The 14294-nt window shown below is 37.6% G+C and overlaps 1 pseudogene across 1 annotated transcript in view; it reads left to right on the top strand.

Moving 5' to 3' along the window:
- Positions 1-14294, top strand: part of LOC308494988 (nascent polypeptide-associated complex subunit alpha-like) — a 28782-nt pseudogene that overhangs the window by 2762 nt on the left and 11726 nt on the right. The gene's annotated exons all lie outside the window — the stretch shown is intronic.

The raw sequence follows: 14294 nt of genomic DNA, 5'->3' as shown, positions 1-14294 counted from the left end.
AAATATCTTTAAGAAACTATTATTCTTTTTAGTAAAAAATATGTTAAAAGAGGTGATAAAGAAATGGGTGGGGACAGCTAAGCACTTTCAAGTGACTTGAATATTGAGGAAAATGGATGTTTATTAGGGCTAATTTCACTCCTAACTTTTGACTTTTCTTTATTAGAGATGAATTCTTATAGTTAAATGTATCATTACAGTTGTGGTTACTAACTACACTTTTACTGATAAGGATAACTATGTGACTAACAAATGGAATGAAAGTGAAGAAGGAGAAATTGCATTTTGCTAAGGTAATTCCCTAAATTTTTAAGAAGAGAAGGTAAGGAAGACGAGGATTTAATAGATTCAATAATTTACTCAGCAAACTGCTTTGTGCAAGGCACTAGGCTAGGCACCATTGCCACAGAATTGGAAAACAGTCCTTCCTCTCAAATAGCTCACAACCTAAGAGGGGAAATAGAATATACAATGTGCAAAGTGCCCTTAAAATATCTACATAGGGTTCTATAGGACCATAGAAGAGAAATAACTCATTTCACATCTGCAGGAAGCCATGCTTGAATGATGAGACTTGAAGAACAAGTGAGATTTTTTTATTTTCAGATTTAGGGCAGGGAGGTCAACCGTATTCCATACAGAGAAATGAGGATATGAGAGACTGCATGGAACAAACAAACAAAAAAAAGTTTTATATTGCAGGAACTAGACAAGGCAGGAATAGGGGACCATACAAATGAGTTCAAAATTTAACCTGAAAGCCGTAAAGAACCTCCAGAGAATTTTAAGCAAGTAAAGTGGTCTTGGCAAGATCAAGTGGACTTGGTGATAATTTGGATATGGAAAGGAAGGAGTCTATTGTGACTCCCAAATTCTGATTTGGAAGACTGGATGTATGGTAGTACCATTCATTGAGAAAGGGAACCCAGAAAGAATTGAAAGTTTTGTGAGGGATAAGAGGAATTCAGTTTTGGACATATAAAATTTGAGAACTATGTGTAATATTTGGGTGGAGATGCCTGATAGGCTGCCAGGAAATGTAGATCTGAAGCACAGGAGAGAAGTCTGAGTTGGAACTAAATATTTGGGAGACATCAGTGTATAGATGGTAATTAAATAAATATGGATTACATTTCATTTAGAGAGTGTTTAGAATAGTAATTTTTAAAAGGACACAGATTAAGTATGGAACCCTAGAAAATGATAGTATTCAAGGAGTAGGTAGAGGAAGAGGTACCCTTCAAAGGAAGCCAAGAAGAAATAGCCAGATTGATGAACCTAGAAAAAACAAGTAGAATTACTGGAATATAGCACAGAGAGGTCAAATAAGAGACGGACAGAGGAGTAACAAAGAACTAGTCATTCATCCATTCAACAAATATTTATTGATTACCTGCAGACATTATTCTAAATGTGGGGAATAGAGAAGTAGGGGGAAAAAAAGATAACATCCCTTCCCTTTGGAGCTTATATTTTAGTAGGGATAAATTATCAATTAACAAGATTAATAATTGAAATATTTATCTGTGACAAACAATATTTCTGCAAGGCTTATTGGAGAGAGAGAGAGAGAGAGAGAGAGAGAGAGTGTTTGTGTGTGTGTGTGTGTGTGTGTGTGTGTGTGTGTGTTTACACATATGAGGTCTGACATTTAAGTTTGGGAACTCATCCTAGAAAAAGTATTACATACCTCATTGCTGAATATCACTATTGTCACCTTCAAAGTACTCCCCTTTGGAAGCTATGCACTGACACCAGCGCCTAGTCCAACCTTCAAAGCAATTTTGGAACTCTTTTTTCTGGAATGGCGATCAGAGCTGTTGTCATATTACCCTTGATGTCCTGAATGTCATCAAAATGTCTTCCTTTCAATATTTCCTTTGTCTTCAGGTAAAGAAAGAAGTCATTGGGGGCCAGATCAAGTGAGTAGGGAGGGTCTACCAATGCAGTTATTTGTTTACTGGCTAAAAACTCCCTCAAAGACAGTGCTGTGTGAGTTGGTGCATTGTTGTGCAGTAAAAGCCATGAATTGTTGGTGCATTGTCGTGAAGTAAAAGCACGGCTCAGTCAGGTCGTCTAAATTTTTCATGCAGCCTTTTCAGCACTTCCAAATAGTAAACTCGGTTAACTCTTTGTCCAGTTAGTACAAATTCATAATGAATAATCCCTCTGATATCAAAAAAGGTTAACAACATCGGTGCAACAAGTTCGCGAACTTAATTGTCAGACCTCATACAAAGGTGAGAGCTTGATCTATTTTTGGTAGAAAGTATGCTTAAAATTTTATCCAGGAAACAAATTCTTGAGTATAAGATGAATTTGTGAAATAGCGGCCCAGGGTAAATCAGTCTGACTAGATTTAAATGTCAATTATTAGGCCAAGTATATATCAATCAAGGTCCCGTCGAGAGCCAGTGTACAACTCAAGTCCTGGCCAGGCATCAAGTTTGCAATGTGGAATGTGTTTGGCTTCAATTTTTGCTTAGGTTAAGACTTAATCAATCTGTTGCTGTCTTTACAAGTCAGTGTCGATCCCTGGTTAGAGAACCATAGAACCAAGTTTAGGGCTCAGCTTGATATCAGTGTTAGGGCCCCCAAGTTACAGCCATGATTTAATCTGTGGCAAGCATCAGGGTGCATTTCTGACAAGTGTGAAAGCTCACTCTGAGGCTACCAGTAGTCCAGTGTGGACTGGATTATACCTCATTATGAAGTCATTGTAAAATATCTGAGACAGTTGTCCCCTGGTATCCACTGGGAATTGGTTCCAGGATGCCCCTCAGATACCAAAATCCATGGAAGCTCAAGTATCTTGTATAAAATGGTGTTATATTTGCATATAACACATACATATCCTTCTGTATACTTTAAATCATCTTTAGATTGCTTATAATACCTAATACAATGTAAATGCTATGTAGGTAGTTGTTATACTATATTGTTTAGGGAATAATGACAAGAAAAAAAAAGTCTGTACACGTTCAGTGCAGAAGCAGCCATCTTACGGCTAACTTTACAGTACACATCAGCAACAATGTAGCATATTTTCCAAATATTTTTGATCTGCAGTTGGTGGAATCCACAGATGTGGAACCCTCAGATACAGAGAGCTGTGTTAGGATTTAGTCTCTATGTAGGAAGAGGCCTCATTCTGAGATCAGTGTTAGGGTGCAGTCTATGGACCAGCCTTAGACAGACCTCAGCCAGGGTTGAGGCTCAACTCAAGATTTGACTTTAGTTTTTGATCAGTGTTGGAATCACTTTTATTTCTAGGTTTGGGAATCAATAAAGACCAGCATTATGGCTCTGTCAGGGATTCCTGGTCATGCCTATTTTTTTTTTTCCTGGGGAAAGGCTAAATTAGAATTTTAACAGGATTTATGTTCAGTCTTTCATCAGGGGAAGTTTCAACTAGTGCTCATAGTTAGAGTTTATACTTGGTCCAGCATTAGGCCTCAGTTCGTGGTCAATGTTAAGGCACAGTCAGTGTCTAAATTTAATATTCTGTCTGTTGCCATGTTACAACATTACCTGTGATGTGCCCTAGAGTTTTGTCTCAGACCAAAGTTAGCATTTCATCTGTAGACAATATTAGAGTATAGATTATGGCCAGGATTTCAACTATGAAAATAAACAGGATTTCTGATGCATATTTGGCCAGAGTAAGTCCAAGGTTTGGTTTCTGACTTCAACCAGTGTCAGAATTCTGTCTTTGTTGGTAGACCCCCATATCAGGGGTGGTCTGTGGAACTAAGTCACAGTGGCCAGTGTTGTTCCTTATTCTGTGGCCAGAGCATGGCTCAGTCAGTGACCTGTTCTAGCTCTTTAACTTGATCTTTATCAGAATTGATTCTGCTGGTAGTGGTCCCATTTTGACTTTGTGGTGAGTTTCTGTTCACCAAGTGCTGGTGTTGGTGCTATCTGATAAGCTTCTCTTTTTCTATTACATTCTGTCTTGTATAATTCCAGTATTGTTTCATGTACAGTATACTTACTTTTGCTTATTTAGACACTTGAAGAAGGCTTATAATGTTGGGACAGCAATTTTTCAAACATTTTAGACAAGTTCTTTAATAATGATATTAATTTTAGAGAATTCCTGCCATGGCAAATACTTTTAATTGGTTAACCCAATACCTTTAAAGCACCCTTTTTCCATATCTTAAAATACAGTTTCTAAAAGCTAACATTACTTTTCTGAGTTTTTTGTTTTTTCTTGATTTTTTTGTTTGTTTGTTTGTTTGTTTGTTTGTTTTTTGTCAGTGTGGCACAAAAATAAATACATTTTGACTCATGGAAAAATTTATTTTCCTGATTAAAGGAACAGAAATCATGGGCAATGCCCTTTCTTCTTTAAAAAAGCTTTATTGAGGTATAATTGATACACAAAAATTCCACACATTTAATGTATACATATGCATATACCCTGGATGCCATCACTACAATCAAGGCATTAAATATATCCATCAGCTCCAAAATTTTTCTTGTGTTTTCTTTGTAGGTTTGTGTGTGTGTGTGTGTAGTAAGAACATTTAACAAAAGATCTATCCTCTTAACATTTTAAAGTGCACAATACCATATTTTAAACTATAGGTACTAAGCACTATGTTGTAGAATAGATCTCTAAAACTTATTTATCTTTCAAAACTGAAACTTTTATAGTCATTGAGGAATAACTCTCCATTTCCGTCTACCCCCCCCCCAGCCTCTGGCAACAACCATTCTAATCTCTGCTTCTATGAGTTTGAATATTTTAGATACCTCATATATGTGGAATCGTGCAATATTTGTTCTTCTGTGATTGGCTTTTTCTTTTAGCATAATGTCCTGCATATTCATCTAGGTTGTCACAAATGGTAGGATTTTCTTTTTTATTAAGGGTGACTAATATTTTATTGTATGTATATACCACATTTTCTTTATTCATTCATCTCTCGATGGACATTTAGGTTGTTTCCATCTATTGGCTGTTATGAATAATGCTGCAATGAACATGGGAGGGAGGAGATATCTCTTCAAGATACTGATTCATTTCCTTTGGGTGTATATCCAGAAATAAGATTGCTGAATAATATGATAGTTCTATTTTTAATTTTTTGAGGAATGTCTGTACTGTTTTCCATGGTGGATGCACCATTCTCCATTACTACCAACAGTGCATAAGAGTTCCAATTTCTCTGCACTTTTAGCAGCACGTATCTCTTGCTTTTTTGCTAATAGCCTTCCTGACAGTTGTGAGGTGATTATCTCATTGTGGTTTTCATTAGTGATGTTGAGCATCTTTTCACATACCTGTAGACCACTTGTATGTATTCTTCGGGGAAATGTCTATTCAGATCTCTATGAATTTTATGATTATTTTTTCTGTTTAAAATGCCATTGATTTTTTTATACAGATTGCATCAGCTCTTTAGACCACTTTGAGTAGTATGGATATTTTGACAATATGATTCTTCTAGTCTATGAACAAGGGATCTCTTTGCATTTATTTGTGTCTGCTTTAATTTCTTTCATTGGTGCTTTACAGTTTTCAATGTATACATCTTTTACCTCCTTGGTTAAGTTTATTACTACATATTTTGTTATTTCAATACTATTGTAAATGATATGTTTTCTTAATTTTATTTTCAGCTATATCATTATTAATATATAAAAAGGCAACTGATTTTTGCATCTGAGTAAGCTTTTACCAGAGTTTGGGGGTTACCAATGGCCGGGTTAAGGCTTACTATGAAGAAGGTTTTAGGACTAAGAGAATAAATGTGTTTCTAGAATTGGCTGTTGATGTCACAGGTCAGTCTACAAATAAGGTTAGTGTGAGAATGGACAAAACATGGGATCCAGCTTGAGTTGAGGCAGAAACTTGGGTTGCAATCAGGGTTTTGGGTTCTGGCTATTGCCAGGATTAGAGTTCAGAGTGTTCATGTCCTGTTGTCAGGTTGGGACTTAGACTCTTGAGTAGTGTAGCAGGCATTCTGATATCAGTAGTAGAGTTCAATCTGTGCTAATTTTTAGTGCCCCTCCTGTGCCCAGTGTCATGTGTACATCTCTCCCTAATTTAGGGTTAGGTTCATGGCCAGACTGATTGCTCAATCTCAAGATAGTGCTAGGACTCAGTCTGTGGCCACTAATATGGTGAATTTTGTTTACAGGTTTAAGGCTCATCTGTGACAAAGGTTATTACTCAGTCTTAGTCTGTTGTTAGGTACATATAATAATAAGAGGAGGGTTTTAATTCAGCCTTGTAGTATTAGGAATCATTCTTTAGCCAGACTTAGGGTTCAGTCTCTGGGTCTCAGATTGTGGGCAGTATTTTATTGTCTTTGTCCCAAGGCAGTAATCAGAATGTACCCAAGAATAGAAATCAGATCTTGACCATGGTGAGTTGCATCTGTTCTCAGGGTTAGAGTTAAATCTCTTGCTAGGTTTCAAGCACAGAATATGAAAAGTGTTTGTTTTGTTTTATCCTTAATTCATGTTTAAAGTTTGGGTTTATTTTTTACCCAGTGTTGGTAAAGAGTTCAGTTTCTGGTATTGGGAATCTGTCTGTGACTAGGGTTAAGGTTAAAGCTGTAGTTGGAGTTAGGATTCAGTCTGAAGATACCAGTTAGTGAGAGATAGGGTTCAGTGTATCTCAAAGATTCAGAATCAGTCATAAGCCATATTGGGGGATTAGTTTTATTTTCAGGGTGAAAGCTCAGGTTGGAGGTTAGGCTTATGTGCTCAGTCTGTGATGAGAGTTAGGAATTCAGTCTGTGGCCAGAGATTCAGTTTGTAATCAGTTTAGAGGCTATGAGATTTAAGGGCCAAATTAGTAGAGCCAGTGATGGGTCTGTCTGTCCCAGGTTCAGGGGATTATTTCATGGTCAGAGTTATGAACCCAGTATCTGGCCAGGTTTAGAGCTCGGGATTTGGACAGAGTTAAGTCTCAGCCTTTGGCTATATTCAGGGTTCTATGTGTGAGCAGAATTAGGGCATATACTGTGGTCAGAATACATCCTCAAATTTTGTGGAAGATTTGGTTTCACTTCTTGGCCAGGATTAATTTGGTTTCACTTCTTGGCCAAGATTAAGGCACAGTCTTTGGCCAAGTCTAGAGTTCAGTCTCTGTACATGTTTTTGTCACTGTATGAGGCCAAATTTAGTAGTCACCCTGTTGCCAATGTTGGGATCATTTTCTGGTTAGTGCTAAGTCTATGGAAATTGTATCTGGGTTGGTTTCCAAGATCAGATCTCAGGCTATGACACAATTAGAGACTCAGTCTGTGATCAGGGTTTAGAACTCAGTCAGTATCTATGCTGAGCACTCACTTTGTAGTCAGTGTAGGATATTAAGTATATCTCAGTGTTAGGTCATAGCTCAGTCTTGAGTCTCAGCCTGTGACAGGTTTAGGGACTATGTCTGATGATAGGTTAGATTTCTGAGAAATCAATTAAGGGCTTATCAATGGCTATAGGGTTCAATGGATCAGGGTTAGAGACTCAGTCTGGGACCAGTCATAGGTACTTACTTACTCTTGGACAATACATAGGCAGTGAGTATGTCACTAGACCCAAGGATTAAATTTAATCAGGGTTAAGGCCTTGAAGTATGACCAGAAAGAGACTCAGTTTATGGATAGAATTAAGGTCTCCGTCTGGGGCCAGCGTAAAGGACTCAGTTTGGAATAGCTTTAAGTCTCCAAGTTCAGAGTTAGGCCCACAGGATACATCTTGATTGATGCCTAAGGTTAAACACACAGGAACTGTATTTAGTGTTGGCAGCTTGGTCTATGACAGGACTTAAGAGACCTGCTGCTCAGCCTATGGTCAGTGATAGTGCTTTGTAATTATATTTGAATAAAGTCATCATAAAATTGTTAAAATAAAGAAGATTCCTACAAACAAAATAACAGGCATGATACAGAGAAGGAACCATGGAAAGAGGCTGATTATTAAATCACGACCACCAATGTCCCTGGTATGTCAGAATTAAATGCTTAGGAAAGGCAGGGCAAGCCTATGAGACTAAGAGAAAGGCAAAGAATTGTAAATAAAAAGTGGATACCCCAAAGAAGTGGATGCATGCTTCTTAAAAGAGAGAAACTTGTACAAGTTGTTTAGGTGGAAGTAGTACAAGTTGAATTAATACACCCATCACTTCACATGTTTACCTTTTTCTCATTTTTTAAAAATTTATTGGGGTGACAATTGTTAGTAAAATTACATAGATTTCAGGTGTACAATTCTGTATTACATCATCTATAAATCCCATTGTGTGTTCACCACCCAGAGTTAGTTCTCCTTCCATCACCATATATTTGATCCCCCTTACCCTCATCTCCCACCCCACCCACCCCTCTTACCCTCTGGTAACCACTAAAGTATTGTCTGCATCTATGAGTTTTAGTTTCTCATTTTTTTGTCGTGTTGTTTTGTTGTTTTTGGTTTATATACTACATATCAGTGAAATCATAGGGTTCTCTGCTTTTTCTGTCTGACTTATTTCGCGTAGCATTATACTCTCAAGATCCATCCATGTTTTCACAAATGTTCGTCTTTACTTACTGCCAAATAGTATTTCATTGTGTATATATGCCACAACATCTTTATCCATTCGTCTATCGAAGGACATTTTGGTTGTTTCCATGTCTTGGCCACCGTAAACAAACCTGCAATGAATATTGGAATACACGTGTCTTTATGTATAAATGTTTTCAGATTTTTTGGGTAGATACCCAGGAGAGGGATTGCTGGGTCATATGGTAATTCTATTCGTAATTTTTTGAGGAACCTCCACATTGCCTTCAACAACAGCTGCACCATTCTGCATTCCCACCAACAGTGGATGAGGGTTCGTTTTTCTCCACAGCCTCTCTCACACTTGTTACTATTTCTCTTGTTGATGATACCCATTCTTACTGGGCTGAGGTGATATCTCATTATGGTTTTTATTTGCATTTCCATGATGATTAGTGATGTGGAGCATTTTTTCATATGTCTATTTGCCATTTGTATGTCCTCTTTGGAGAAATGCCTCTTCAGTTTCTCTGCCCATTTTCAATTAGGTTGTTTGTTTTTTGTTGTTGAGTTTCATGAGTTTCTTGTGTGTTTTGGATATTAGCCCCTCATCAGAGGCACTGTTTGCAAAAATCTTCTCCCATTCACTTGGTTGGCTCTTTTTTTTGTCGATGGTTTCTTTTGCTGTGCAGAAGCTTTTAAGTTTGATATGGTCCCATTCGTTTATTTTAGTTTTTACTTCCATTGCCTTTGGAGTCAAATTCATAAAATGCTCTTTGAACCCAAGGTCCTCAAGTTTAGTACCTATGTTTTCTTCTATGCAGTTTATTGTGTCAGGTCTTATGCTTAAGTCTTTGATCCATTTTGAATTAATTTTGGTACATGGTGACAGATAGCAGTCCAGTTTCATTCTTTTGCACGTGGCTATCCAATTATCCCAGCACCATTTATTGAAGAGGTTGTCTTCCTCCATTGTACGTTTTTAGCTTCTTTGTCAAAAATTATCTGTCAATATTTATGTGGTTTTATTTCTGGGTTCTCAATTCTATTCCACTGCTCTATGTGTCGGTTTTTCTGCCAATACCATACTGTTTTGATTATTGTAACCCTGTAGTACAAGCTAAAGTCAGGGAGTGTGATACCTCCAGTAATGTTCTTTTTCTTAAGATTACTTTGCCTATTCGGGGTCTTTTGTGGTTCCAAACAAATCTGAAGATTTTTTGTTCTATTTCTTTAAAAACTGACATTGGGATTTTGATGGTGATTGCATGAAATCTGTATATTGCTTTGGGTAATATGGTCATTTTAACTATGTTGATTCTTCGAATCCATGAGCACGGAATGTCTCTCCATTTCTTTGTATGTCTTCTACATTTTCTTTCAAAAATGTCTTATAGTTTTCAGCATATAGGTCCTTCACGTCCTTGGTTAAGGTTATTCCTATGTATTTTATTCTTTTTGCTGCAATTGCATAAAGAATTATTTTTTGTATTTCTTTTTCTGCGAATTCATTGTTAGTATATAGGAATGCAATGGACTTTTGTACGTTGATTTTGTAGCCAGCAACTTTACTGTATTCGTTGGTTGAATGATGTTGAAAAGCAGAGGAGATAGGGGAGAGCCCTGTCGTGTTCCTGAACGTAGAGCAAAGGGCTTCAGTTTTTCACCATTCATGATGAGATTCGCAGAAGGCTTGTCATATATGGCCTTTATTATATTGAAGCATTTTCTTTCTATACCTTATTTTATTAAGTGTTTTAATCATAAATGGATGTTGTATCTTGTCAAATGCTTTTTCTCCATCAATTGATATAATGATATGATTTTTGTCCTCTATTTTCTTTATGTTATGTATCACATTGATGGATTTTCGGATGTTGAACCATCCTTGAGCGCCGGGGATGAACCCCACTTGGTCGGGGTGAATAATCTTTTTAATTCATTGTTGTATTCGTGTCTTCCTCAATATTTTGGAAGAGTTTGAGCTGCATTGGTATTAGATCCTGTTTGAAGGTTTGGTAGAATTCACTAGTGAAGACGTCTGGTCCCGGACTTTTGCTTTTGGGAAGGTTTTGGATGACTGATTCAATTTCGTTACTGGTGATCAGTCTGTTTAGATTTTCCAGTTCTTCATGGGTCAGCCTTGGAAGGATATGTGTTTCTAAGAATTTGTCCATTTCTTCCAGGTTATTGAATTTGGCAGCATATAGTCCTTCAAAGTATTCTTGCACGATCATTTGTATTTCTGTGGTGTCTGAGATAATTTCCCCTTTTTCATTTCTCATTTTGTTAATTAGTGTCTTCTCTCTTCTTATCTCAGTGTGTCTAGCCAAAGGTTTGTCAATTTTGTTATACTTTTCAAAGAACCAGATCTTTGTCACATTAATTTTTCTATTGTCTTTTTGTTCTCTATTTAATTTAGTTCTGCTCTGTTTTTTGTTATTTCCTTTCTTCTGCTGACCTTGGGTTTCACTTGTACTTGTTTTTCTAGTTCTTTAAGGTGTAACATGAGGTTATTTATTTGGGATTTTTCTTGTTTCTTGAGATAGACCTGTAATGATATAAATTTTCTTCTTAAAAATGCTTTCACAGCATCCCAAAAATTTTGGTAGGATGTATTTTCATTGTCATTTGTTTCTATGTATCTTTTGATCTCTCCTGTAATTTCTTCTTTGACCCAGTTCTTTAAAAGTATGTTGTTTAATCTCCATGTATTTGTGTTTTTTCCTGCTTTCTTTTCCCAGTTGATATCCAGTTTTAGAGCCTTGTGATCGGAGAATATGCTTGGTATGATTTCAAACTTTGTAAATTGGCTGAGGCTGATTTTATGTCCCAATATATGGTCTATCCTTGAGAATGTTCCATATACGCTTGAAAAGAATGTATATAGTCTGATGTTTTAGGACGAAGTGCTCTATATATGTCAATTATATCCATTTCATCTAATGTGTCATTTAAGGCTGCTATTTCATTATTTATTTTCTGTTTGGATGATCTATCCATAGCTGTCAATGATGTATTTAAGGCCCCTAGTATAATTGTGTTTTGGTCAATTTCTCCCTTTAGTTCTGTTATTAGTTCCTTGGTGTATTTTGGTGCCCCCGAATTGGGGCCATAAATATTGATGACTCTTATGTCTTCTTGTTTTATAGTCCCCTTAGCATTATGAAATGTCCATCTTTGTCTCTTGTTATCTTTTTCACCCTGAAGTCTGTTTCATCTGATATCATTATAGCTACACCTGATTTTCTCTGGATACCTTTGCTTGGAGTGTCAATTTCCACCCTTTCTCTTTGAGTCTATGCTTGTCTTTGTAGTTCAGATGTGTCTCTTGGAGACAGCATATGGTTGGGTTTAGTTTTTTTATCAAATCTGCTTCTCTGTGCATTTTTTATTGGTGAGTTCAGCCCATTTACATTTTGGGTGATTATTGATACATGAGGATTTCCTGTCATTCTATCTTTAGTTTTCTGGTAAGACTGTGTCTCCATTGTTTCTTTGCCTTTTTGTTGTTGTCTATTATTTCTGTGTGGTGGTATTCTATGATGTTTCCCTCTGTTTCTTCTTTTATTACAGTACATGTTTCAGTTCTGGATTTTTTTTGAGTCTTACCCTTAAGCTGATGTAAAAGAAAGATTGATATTTACAGTATTCCATTTTCTTCAGAACGCTTACTCTCTCCATTCCCATATTGCAGTTCAGGCCTTTACTCTCCCCCTTTTCATGTTTTGGTTGTCACAAATTGTCCCTGTTATGGTGGTTGAATAGCCTCCTTTTAGTATTTGTTGTAGTGCAGGTGGTGTATTAGAAAATTCCCTCAGCTTCTGTATGTCTGGAAATGTCTTTATTCCTCCTTCATATCTAAAGGATATCTTTGCTTGATATATTATTCTTGGCTCATAATTTCTCTCTTGCAATAGTTTGAATATTTGGTTCGGCTCCCTTCTGGCTTGTAGCGTTTCTGCTGAAAAATCTGATGATAATCTAATGGGCTTTCCTTTGTAGGTTACCGTCTTCTTTTTCCTGGCTTCCTTGAGTATTCTTTCTTTGTCGTTGATTTTAGATAGCTTCAATACAACGTGCTTTGGAGAAGGCATGTTGGGATTGAGGTAATTAGGTGTTCTATTTGCTTCTTGGATTCGAGGATCCAGTTCTGTCCACAAGTTTGGGAAGTTCTCATCAACAATTTGTTTGAATATATTCTCTGTTCCCTTCTCTCTTTCTTCTCCTTCTGGTTTGCCCATTGTTCTTATATTGCTCTTTCTGATTGAGTCAGAAAGTTCTTGTAGAGTTCTTTCATTTTTTTTAAGTCTCAAGTCTCTTTCTTCTTCCGTCTGTGTAATTTCCAGCTTTCTGTCATTGATGTCACTGATTCCTTTTTCCCATATGGTCAAATTTAGTACCTAAGCTGGTTTTTTCATTCTTAATTTCTTCCAATGAGTTCTTAATCTCCAGAACTTCTATTTGGTTCTTCTCTAAAATTTCAATCTGTTCCGTAAAATGCTCATGTTGTTCTTTGTTTCTGTTTCTGCGTTCATTAAACTTCCTTTCTGTGTTTTCCTGCATGTCGTTTAAGTTTTTCAGAACTGTAATCTTGAATTCTCTGTCATTTAAATCACATATTTCCAAAACTTTAAGTTCCTTTTCTGGAGACTTTTCACTTTCTTTCTGAGCTGTCTTGTTGCTTTGGTTATTCATGGCAATTACTGATTTATTATTTCTCTTCCTAGACATCTTCAGGAGTGGCTTCTGCAACAGGTTAATAGGAAAAGGTCTTTCTTTTGTTTTCCAATATTGTTGGTAGAATGTTTTATTTTCTCTCCAGCTGCCGCCTTATTTTTTCCTCTCTCACACAGTAGTGCTATGTTTTCTCTACACTATTCCAGTTTCTCACACAATGGGGGGATTCCCTGGGAAACTGACTTCTCCTTAGTTAACAGTTCACCTGGGTCATATGATGCCACGTCCCTATGGGGATGCGGAGAGCTTTTGAATTTCCAAAGCTCTTTGTGCTGCTTCAGATCCCATATGTTTCAGCAGATCTCTTTACTCCTGCAGGGATCTGCCCAGATAGGTAGGTTCAGGAGCGGGGTGAGTTGTGAGAGGTGGCCCAGAGCAATGGCGGGGACCACCACCATAGCTGGTCCTGCTTCCTCAGCTCCCTCCACTTTGCCGAAACTAGTTGGGCTGTGAATCTGTGTCTGCGGTCCACTGTTCTCAGAACAGCAAATATTCTGTTCTTTTGATCTGACACTGCTACTGTTCCACTTCTAGCACTGAGCAGGTGGGGCACGGGGCGAGCTCTGGGAGGGTAGGGAGGGGGCGGCTACTCTCAGTGCCTAACGCTTCTGTTCTCTGCTTGGCAGTGAGGGCTTAAACTACCATTTCAGCCTTCTTTCCTCAGTCTTTTCTTCGAGGTCTCTGCCATGAGTGTTGGGTTCACGCATGTAATATGGTGCCGCCTTGGCCCTGTGGGCCATAAGCGGAGCCCTAGCAATCCGAGTTCTTCCCTATCCCACAGCTGCGGTAGTTCTGGGATACAGGGAGCTCGGAGCACTGAGCTAGGTCTGCGTCCTGAACCCGTGAGTCTCCGTCTCTGCACTTCTCCTTTCTCTCCTTCCCTGCTCGCGCGATTTGCCTACCTTTAGGTGAATTCAGTAGTAGGCCTTTTTGTCTTGCCTGTCTGCTGTGCAGGGAGTCCTTTGTGGAGTTATTGTTGTTCGATTAGTTGTAAATTCCTGGGGAGCTTTACAGAGGCTCACCTCATGCCACAATTTTGATGATATCCACCTTTT

The sequence above is a fragment of the Rhinolophus hipposideros genome, assembly GCF_964194185.1.
Source record: "Rhinolophus hipposideros genome assembly, chromosome: X".
NCBI classification, from domain to species: Eukaryota; Metazoa; Chordata; class Mammalia; order Chiroptera; family Rhinolophidae; genus Rhinolophus; species Rhinolophus hipposideros.
The sequence above is the reverse complement of the archived record's forward strand: the minus strand, read 5'-3'. Positions and strand labels throughout refer to the sequence as shown.